General features: G+C 37.3%; 1 long non-coding RNA gene across 1 annotated transcript; it reads right to left on the reverse strand.

Annotated features, from left to right (window-relative positions):
- Window positions 1-467: 467 nt before the first annotated feature.
- Window positions 468-8427, reverse strand: LOC138355090 (uncharacterized). The gene is made up of 4 exons (XR_011223817.1): window positions 8319-8427; window positions 5442-5558; window positions 2474-2589; window positions 468-775 (listed from the first exon to the last, which is right to left on the reverse strand). It is a non-coding gene; the product is annotated as an uncharacterized lncRNA (long non-coding RNA).
- Between the last annotated feature and the right edge of the window lie 2635 nt (window positions 8428-11062).

The raw sequence follows: 11062 nt of genomic DNA on the forward strand, positions 1-11062 counted from the left end.
TTCCCTTTGTAACTCATCTGCAATGTATGTACCTTTACCTGACTAAAAAATCTAATCTAAATCTATATCTAATCTATATGCTTAGATATATGCAAATGAGAGAGTAATAGAGCGAAACCTTTAAAATACTGAACAATTTGGAGGATATTGATTCATACAATTTCTTCAAAAGGTCAGATGTAACACGAACAAGGAGCAAAGGTTTCAAGCTCAACAAGCCACAGTGTAGGAGTGACAACAAATGCTTTTTAACCCATACGATTATGATCATGGCAATAAGGTTTCTAAAACAGAAGGCATTCTTCCAAAGCCAGACACTGTACTATGTTCCTCGCCCTAACCTAGTCACTCAGTATTATTCACTCATTTATCTATGTCTTGTCTATTTATGTCTTAAAGGTTACAAGACGTACATTAGTCAATACAATTGGTGCTTAAAATGTTAAGGATCTCTTGTGAAACACGGGTATTAATCAAAAAATTTATTATGTAAAATAAATAAAAAAGGCCCAAGGGCCATGAAGTAACAAGAATGCAAGGCCGGCACAAGCTGGCGTAAGTAGAGAAGACGGAAGATTCTTCATATTAAAAGACCCTGCTTCTCCAAGATGGCAGTCACACCCTGCTTGCCCTGGACAATCACCATATGGAGAAGGACTGTTTACTGTGAAGGGAAGTCCACAAATGCAATGCCAGCATGAGTCAGTCTTGAAGGGTAAACGATGATGGCACCCTCACAGTAACACAAAAGCCGAGCAAGCCCAGTGAGGAAGACCTGTTGATGGGAAGGAGGAGAATCATTAGTCACAACAAAATCCACATAGAAACAAAGGAGAGAAAAAAAATAAAGTGGATGTCTTCTTTTTGTATAGACATAATAAATATTGCAATTTGGCTATGTATTTATATGATATATAATAGAATACAGCATAAAACAAAATAAGAGGGGTGATAGGAGAAGAAAAGGTTAGTGTTCAGTGAGAATCCACAAGGTCTTCTCTGAATACTCTATTTTCTTCAAGGCTGTGGGTCCCTACAATTGCACCAGAGGTGGTACACACCCCTATTATTATTTAAACAGGTGAGTACACACACGGTGTTAGCAAACTTAGCCTCCAAACACACACACACACATGGTATCAGCAAACTTAGCCTCCAAACACACACACACACATGGTATCAGCAAGCTTAGCCTCCAAACACACACACACATGGTATCAGCAAGCTTAGCCTCCAAATACACACATGGTATCAGCAAGCTTAGCCTCTAAACACACACACACACACACACAAACGGTATCAGCAAGCTTAGCCTCCAAACACACACACACACATGGTATCAGCAAGCTTAGCCTCCAAACACACACACACACATGGTATCAGCAAGCTTAGCCTCCAAACACACACACACATGGTATCAGCAAGCTTAGCCTCCAAATACACACATGGTATCAGCAAGCTTAGCCTCTAAACACACACACACACACACACACACACACACACACAAACGGTATCAGCAAGCTTAGCCTCCAAACACACACACACACATGGTATCAGCAAGCTTAGCCTCCAAACACACACACACACATGGTATCAGCAAGCTTAGCCTCCAAACACAGACACACATGGTATCAGCAAGCTTAGCCTCCAAACACACACACACATGGTATCAGCAAGCTTAGCCTCCAAACACACACACACACACATGGTATCAGCAAGCTTAGCCTCCAAACACACACACACACACATGGTATCAGCAAGCTTAGCCTCCAAACACACACACACATGGTATCAGCAAGCTTAGCCTCCAAACACACACACACATGGTATCAGCAAGCTTAGCCTCCAAACACACACACACACACATGGTATCAGCAAGCTTAGCCTCCAAACACACACACACATGGTATCAGCAAGCTTAGCCTCCAAACACACACACACAGAAAATGGGGACATTGAAACAGTTGATAAACTTGATTTCAAGAGAGAGAGGTCACTATGGGGAACTTCAATTTTTTTTTAATAAGTAATTAGGCAGACTTGTTGCTAGACAGGGAAGTAAATTAAATGTATGCCAAATTTTGCAAAATATACAATGAAGGCACACAAACATTCATACCAAAACAGAGATGCAGGGCCAGAAAACAGGATTGGTTCAACAGAAATTGAGAGAGGGCCACAGACCAAAAGACACAAAAATGGAATGAAAGACATTGAAAAACTACAAGCAGATGTCAACAAAGTTTTCGATTGGGCAGCAGAAAATAACATGATGTTTAACAGTGATAAATTTCAGGTATGGCAAAAATGAGGATCTGAAACATAATACAGGGTACAAAACACAATCGAATCTTCCCATAGTAGAAAAACAGCATGTCAAGGATTTGGGAATAATGATGTCCGACGATCTAATGTTTAGGGAGCATAACCAAGCAAATATTGCGTCAGCCAGAAAAATGATCGGATGGATTACGAGAACTTTCAAATCCAGGGATCCCATCACAATGGTTGTACTCTTCAAGTCACTTATGTTGTCCCGTCTCGAGTACTGCTCAGTATTCACTTCCCCCTTCAGAGCAGGAGAGATTGCTGAAATAGAGGGAATACAGAGAACATATACGGCACGCATAGACGAGATAAAACACCTAAATTATTGGGATCGTCTCAAAGCTCTCCAAATGTACTCTCTAGAAAGGAGACGAGAGAGATACCAAATAATATACACATGGAAGATACTGGAGGGCCAGGTCCCAAATCTACACAGTAAAATAACAACGTACTGGAGTGAACGATATGGAAAAAAATGCAAGATTGAACCAGTAAAGAGCAGAGGTGCCACAGGCACAATAAGAGAGCACTGTATAAACATCAGAGGTCCGCGGTTGTTCAACGTCCTCCCAGCGACTATAAGAAATATTGCCGGAACAACCGTGGACATCTTCAGGAGAAAACTGGACTGTTTTCTAAGAGAAGTTCCGGATCAGCCGGGCTGTGGTGGGTATGTGGCCCTGCGGGCCGCTCCAAGCAACAGCCTGGTGGACCAAACTCTCACAAGTCGAGCCTGGCCTCGGGCCGGGCTTGGGGAGTAGAAGAGCAGAACCCCATCAAGCAGGTATCAACATAGAAAGAAGCCAAACCCCCAATCATACCAGCGATACAAAGATGCGAGAAACAACTATACAGCAGTAAGGGGAAGAGGCAGAAAGAAATTTTTAAAAAGGGATAATGGATAAATGTAAAACAGAACTGGGCCTATTCTACAAATTCATAAACAACAAATTGCAGGTAAAGGATAATATCCAGAGGTTGAAAATAGGAAACAGATTCACAGAAAATGATAATGCAATGTGTGAAACATTAAACCAAAAGTTCCAAAGTGTGTTTATACAAAATGAAATCTTAAGAGAACCAGACACAATAAGAATTTCTGAGAACATCATAGAGCGTATAGAGGTGTCTAGAGATGAAGTGGAAAATATGCTAAAGGAGCTAAGTAAGAACAAAGCAGTTGGTCCAGATGGAGTTTCACCATGGGTTCTGAGAGAATGTGCACCTGAGCTCAGCCTTTCACTTCACCTGATCTTTCAGGCATCCCTGTGTATAGGAGTCATAGCAAACATGTGGAAAAAGGCTAACATAGTTCCAATCTACAAAAGTGGCAACAGGGAAGACCCCACCCCTCTCAGTTATAGACCTGAATCATTGACAAGTGTAACAGTGAAAAGATTGAAAAAAAATAATAAAAACTAAATGGGTAGAACACCTGGAGAGGAATTATATAATATCACACAGACAGTATTGTTTTCGATCTGGAAGATCCTGTGTATCGAATTTACTCAGTTTCTATGATTGAGCCACAGAGATTTTAAAGGAAAAAGGTAGTTGGGTCGACTGCATCTATCTAGACATAAAAAAGGCTTTCGACAGAGTTCCACATAAGAGGTTGTTCTGGAAACTAGAAAATTTTGGATGGGTGACAGGTAAGCTTCTAACATGGATGAAAAATTTTCTGACTGATAGAAAAATGAGGGCAGTAATCAGAGGCAATCGGACTGGAGAAGTGTCACAAGTGGAGTACCACAGTACATGCACCAGAAATGTTCATTGTCTACATAAATGATCTACCAGTTGGAATACAGAATTATATAAACATGTTTGCTGATGATGCTAAGATAATGGGATGGATAAGAAATTTAGATGATTGTCATGCCCTTCAAGAAAACCTGGACAAAATAAATATATGGAGCACCACTTGGCAAATGAAATTTAATGTGAATAAATGCCATGTTATGGAATGTGGAATAGAACATAGATCCCACACAACCTACAAATTATGTGAGAAATCTTTATATAATTCTGATAAAAGAAAGAGGTCTAGGGTTGATTCTAGATAGAAAACTATCACTTGAGGCCCACATAAAGAACGTTGTGTATGGAGCCTATGCCACGCTTTCTAACTTCAGAATTTCGTTTAAATACATGGATGGCGAAATACTAAAGAAATTGTTCACGAGTTTTTTTCGGCCAAGGCTAGAATATGCAGCGGTTGTGTGGTGCCCATATCTTAAGAAGCACATCAACAAACTGGAAAAGGTGCAAAGACATGCTACTAAGTGGCTCCCAGAACTAAAGGGCAAGAGCTATGTGGAGAGGTCAGAGGCATTATATATGCCAAAACTAGAAGACAACAAAAAGAGGCGATAAAATCACTATGTACAAAATAATAACAGGAATTGATAAAATCGATAGGAAAGATTTCCCGAGACCTGGAACTTCAAGAACAAAAGGTCATAGATTTAAACTAACTAAACAAAGATGCCAAAGAAATATAAAAAAATTTCCTTTCGCATACAGAGTGGTACACGGTTAGAACAAGTTAAGTGAGAAGGTGGTGGCGGCCAAGACCGTCAGTAGTTTCAAAGCATTATGTGACAAAGAGTGCTGGGTAGACGGGACACCACGAGCGTAGCTCTAATCCTGTAACTACACTTAGTGTCAGCAAGCTTACCGTCGAAACACACACAAACAGCCTGCCTATTATTCAAGGCCTTCTCTGAGTACTCTCTATTTTCTTCTCTGAGGCTATGGGTCCCTAATCTTGCACCAGAGGTGGTACAACTTTTAAGTTTTTAACTACTGCACTGAGCACCTGATTTTGGCAAAGACTTCTTAGTGCAATTGTCAAGGACATAGTTCTGGTATTTTTTTGTTTATAAATATTCAGGTATAGTTAATGTCAAAATGTTTCAAAACTCAACAATTTATATTTCAAAACAAAAAAAGTAATGAAAACATTACAAAACATTAAAATATAGCCTAATTAATTAATTAATAAAATAGTACAACTCTCAGAATGTCTAAAGGTGCTTTGAGCAATGAAGAAGTTAATTTTATATATATAATATTATATATATAATATTATATATATAATATATATTTACCTGTGACTACTGCTTAGCAAAAATTTGATCTCTGTGAAAATTGGTCTCGTCATTGCTAGGAGATATTTTAAGACCATGATTTGCTGTGGATGGCACTGTAGTCTTCAAGTCATCAATCTAAAAATAGAGGTAATCTTTTAAAATGTAAATTTTGTATAAAAAAAAATGCAAAAATAAATTGCAAGAATAATATGAAGTTATTATACAATTTTTTTTTAATTATTTAAATATTTGTGAGACATTATTAAGAAATGTATGAAGTACAGATTCTCTAAGACCTGATATGTATCTGCTTATGTTCCACCACATTACATTCAGGGCTGAAGAGAAAACACAGCCAGTAAGGTAATGATCACTTAGGATGGACTGGGATGCTACATGTAGGTGGGGGCTAAGCTGCGTGAGGCTAGGATGCCCCAGCCTGCCTTGTCAAGGCTGGGCTGGGCTAGGCAACACTAGGAAGGAGTCAACAAATCTCTGGAGTGCCTTACTTTTCCTGATATCCTTAAAAAAGCAAGAATGATGCCATTTTATAAAGGAGGCGAGACAGCAGACATAAACAATTACAGAAAAATATCAAATCTACTTATACTTTCAAAAATATTTGATTTTTTTTTTTTTACAAACATCTCTTCCTACTTTGTAAAATTCAACAAGAATACAAACACACACACACATCCCTAGGAAGCAGCCCATTGCAGCTGTCTAACTCCCAGGTACTTATTTACTGTTAGGTGAACCAGATATAGAGAATAACCACAATACAATACAATACAATACAATTTTATACAATACAATTTTATTTAGGTAAGGTACATACATACAATAAATATTTACAAGGATTGTTTGACTTATAGGTATAGCTAGTACATACAATGCCTAAAGCCACTATTACGCAAAGTGTTTCGGGCATAAAATGCTATCTTTATAAGAACTATCTTGTAAAGCCACTAGTACACGCAGTATTTCAGGCAGGATATATAAAATATTATATATATATATATATATATATATATATATATATATATATATATATGAATACATACATACGGGACAAAGAGCCAGAGCTCAACCACCGCAAGCACAACTAGGTGAGTACACACACACACACATTTTATATATATATATATATATATATATATATATATATATATATGTCGTACCTAATAGCCAGAACGCACTTCTCAGCCTACTATTCAAGGCCCGATTTGCCTAATAAGGCAAGTTTTCATAAATTAATGTTTTTTCGTCTACCTAACCTACCTAACCTAACCTAACCTAGCTTTTTTTGGCTAACTAACCTAACCTTACCTATAAATATAGGTTAGGTTAGGTTAGGTAGGGTTGGTTAGGTTCGGTCATATATCTACGTTAATTTTAACTCCAATAAAAAAAAATTGACCTCATACATAGAGAAAAGGGTTGCTTTATCATTTCATAAGAAAAAAATTATAGTAAATATATTAATTCAGGAAAACTTGGCTTATTAGGCAAATCGGGCCTTGAATAGTAGGCTGAGAAGTGAGTTCTGGCTACTAGGTACGACATATATATATATATATATATATATATATATATATATATATATATATATATATATATATATATATATATATATATATATATATATATATATATATATATGTGTGTGTGTCAGACCATGGAGGAATGATTTTTTTTAATTTAATTTATATAAAAATTATTCCTTCTGAAGATGTATTAATATATGAAAGTACTTAAGGAAATTCCTGTTTCAATTCTTCCTCCGTGGTCTGACACTCACATTTTTCATCAAGTGTTAATTTTTGTGATTTACACACACGTGGCATGTTTACACACACATTATTTATATTATATATATATATATATATATATGCGGAAAATCCACAGAGAAATATGAAATGAGGTGAACGTTTCGGCTTTGTTAAAGCCTTTGTCAACACCAGACTGACCTAACACAACTGATCTAACTGATCCCGTGGTCAGTCTGGTGTTGACAAAGGCTTTAACAAAGCCGAAACGTTCACCTCATTTCATATTTCTCTGTGGATTTTCCGCATATATATATATATATATATATATATATATATATATATATATATATATATATATATATATATATATATATATATATATATATATATATGGAACCCTCAACCCTGTAAGTGGAGGGTTCCTACATACTCAACCAGAGGTGGTACCCTCTATATATTAATAAAAAGGCAAGGCTATGCTAAATCTAGGCAATGATTGGCTTGGCTAAGCTGGTCAGGGCTTGGCTAGGGTAGGAAGGACTGGTCATGTTTAAAAGCAAGGCAGGGTTAGGCTAGGCAAGACTAGGTAAGTGTATACTGGGATAGGCTTGGCTACGGTAGGCTAGGAAGAGGTAAACTAGGATAAGCAAGGCTGTGCAAGCACTATGCACAGCTAGAATGAACTATGCTAAGATGGTTTAAGCTGGGCTAGGTTAGGATAAGCTGAATTATGCAGGGCCCCGATTGCCATGTGGAGTCTAATAGTCTAACCTTCTAGCTAGTTTGCTGACCTAAGAGTGTAAATGCCTAGCCCCTAACCTGAGATATATACAAGAGTTGTTACATTCTTGTACAGCCACTAGTACGAGTAGCGTTTTGGGCAGGTCCCTGGAATACGATCCCCGCCGCGAAGAATCGTTTTTTCATCCAAGTACACATTTTACTGTTGCGTTAAACAGAGGCTACAGTTAAGGAATTGCGCCCAGTAAATCCTCCCCGGCCAGGATACGAACCCATGACATAGCGCTCGCGGAACGCCAGGCGAGTGTCCTACCACTACACCACCTGCTGCAATATTATTATAAAAGAAATATTACTTATTATAATCGTAAATACTAAATACCTGTTGTGTTGATTTAGGGGCGACGACGATCGTGGGATCGGATGCGAGCCACAGGTGGCCTACACCATGCTTTCTAAGGCGTCCCTCTCATAACAAAAACAAATCCGTGCATTCATACACAAACAGAGATCCCGTGGTTATGCGAATACTTGCAATTCTTTTACTTAAAATAATAACAATTAGATTAATAATAATTAACATAATTTTTACTCAAGATTCACAAACATCATTAATACTATTTTAAAAAAAAATTTATAAGACATCTAAAAACAGATATACAGACTTTGTGTGATATTTATTTCAACATTATATATTAATAGAATGTTGTACCTATTATTTTTAAATATTAGGTAGTTTCCAGCTACGTATATCGCATATAAACGTTGCAAAAAGATTTTAGACTGAATTAACACATTACACATTTATGGAGTAATTAACAACAAAACAATCTTTATTTTCATTGCAGAACATATATCAGAGCATACTAGTGACTCATACATTTAAAATAGTGTGATTTTTAAACAATTCGGTTGTAAACCCGCAGAACGGCCTACCCGCCAAAGACGTAACATAAGAAATGGTATATAATTCATTATTTTAAATTACATATATATTCATTAATAATTTTCGGCAGCTATCGAGGTTCTCCATAGGTAAATTCCTGTACTCTAACAAGATGGTACTTGCTGTTTAGCTGTTTAAATTCTTGGAAAATTGTAATGACCAGCGACATAAAATATAACAATGAAATAATAGCAGGTAACTGTAGGTGAACGAAAAATTAAATTCCAAATTGATTAGATGTTTTTCTAAATATAAAGATCGACCTGAAGGAATTTTGTGAATTATGGACTAATTAAACAAAAAAATAGGTAATTTTACTTGAAGAACAGATACCAGAGAATAGTTAGTGAGTACATTTATATTGTATAATGGGAGAAAGCCCCTGGTAGCCGCGAATTAAAATAACCACCTACATTAATTGATAACTAGGAAATAGTATCTGGAAACTTTATCTGAACGAAAACACAATACCAATTTGTTTAGATGTTTTTCTTAATATAAAGATCAACAGTAAGGAATCTTATTTATTATGGACAAATTAACAAAAAAAAAACGATAATTTTCATTGAGGACCATATATTAGAGCATACTTAGTCACTTATATATTAAAAGTATTGTGTATTTTGAACCATTGGGGTTGTAAACAAACAGAACGGCCTACCCGAAAAGTCGTAACATAAAATGTTGCATATGTTTGCTAATTTATTATTTGATAAATGATTATTATTAATTTACGACAACTATAGAGGTTTCCCATTAGTTAAATTACTGTAGTCTGACTAAATGCTACTACAAAACATATATAAATCTTGGGAAAGTCACAATGACCAGCGACATTAAAGCATAGAGGGTTAAATAGTAACAGGCAACTGTCGGCGAACGAAAAATTCATTTCCAAATTTATTAGATGTTTTCCTAAATATAAAGATCGATAGGCTGGAATTTTCTGGATTATGGCCTAATTAAGGCAAAAATATATATATTTTTACTTGAAGAACAAATATCAGAGCATAGTCAGTGAGTTATAGAATAATAAGAGTGTGGTATTTCATTGTATAACAAGAGATAGTCCATGGAAGCGAAAATAGACGTAGTTTTACACAAAATAACGTCCAAAAACAGCCGTAGAGTCAAACGGCAAATGTTGACGTTCTTTTTAAGAGGACAGGTTGAGCTGAGAGGTATGAGCTACGAGGAGAGACTACGGGAATTAAAACTCACTTCGCTGGAAGACAGAAGAGTTAGGGGGGACATGATCACCACATTCAAGATTCTGAAGGAAATTGATAGGGTAGATGAAGACAGTCTATTTAACACAAGGGGAACACGCACAAGGGGACACAGGTGGAAACTGAGTGCCCAAATGAGCCACAGAGATATTAGAAAGAACTTTTTTAGTGACAGGGTGGTTGACAAATGGAATGCATTAGGGGGTGAAGTGGTGGAGGCTGACTCCATACACAGTTTCAAGTGTAGATATGACAGAGCCTGATAGGCTCAGGAATCTGTACACCTGTTGATTGACGGTTGAGAGGCGGGACCAAAGAGCCAGAGCTCAACCCCCGCAACCACAACTAGGTGAGTACACACACACACACACACACACACACACACACAGGGCGGACTGCATTTTCTTGGATTGTCGGAAAGCCTTTAACACAGTACCGCATAAGAAGCTGGTACATAAGCTGGAGAGACAGGCAGGTGTAGCTGGTAAGGTGCTCCAGTGGATAAGGGACTTTCTAAGCAATAGGAATCAGAGAGTTACGTTGAGGGGTGTGACTGCCGATTTGCGTGAAGTCACCAGTGGAGTCCCACAGGGCTCTGTACTCGGTCCTATCTTGTTTCTGATATATGTAAATGATCTCCCGGAGGGTATCGATTCATTTCTCTCAATGTTTGCTGACAATGCTAAAATTATGAGAAGGATTAAAACAGAAGAGGACTGTTTGAGGCTTCAAGAAGACCTAGACAAGCTGAAGGAATGGTCGAACAAATGGTTGTTAGAGTTTAACCCAACCAAATGTAATGTAATGAAGATAGGTGTAGGGAGCAGGAGGCCAGTTACAAAGTATCATCTGGGAGAGGAAATTCTTCAGGAGTCAGAGAAGGAAAAAGACTTGGGGGTTGATATCACGCCAGACCTGTCTCCTGCAGCACATATCAAGCGGATAACATCA

The sequence above is a fragment of the Procambarus clarkii genome, chromosome 66, assembly GCF_040958095.1.
Source record: "Procambarus clarkii isolate CNS0578487 chromosome 66, FALCON_Pclarkii_2.0, whole genome shotgun sequence".
Classification (NCBI taxonomy): Eukaryota; Metazoa; Arthropoda; class Malacostraca; order Decapoda; family Cambaridae; genus Procambarus; species Procambarus clarkii.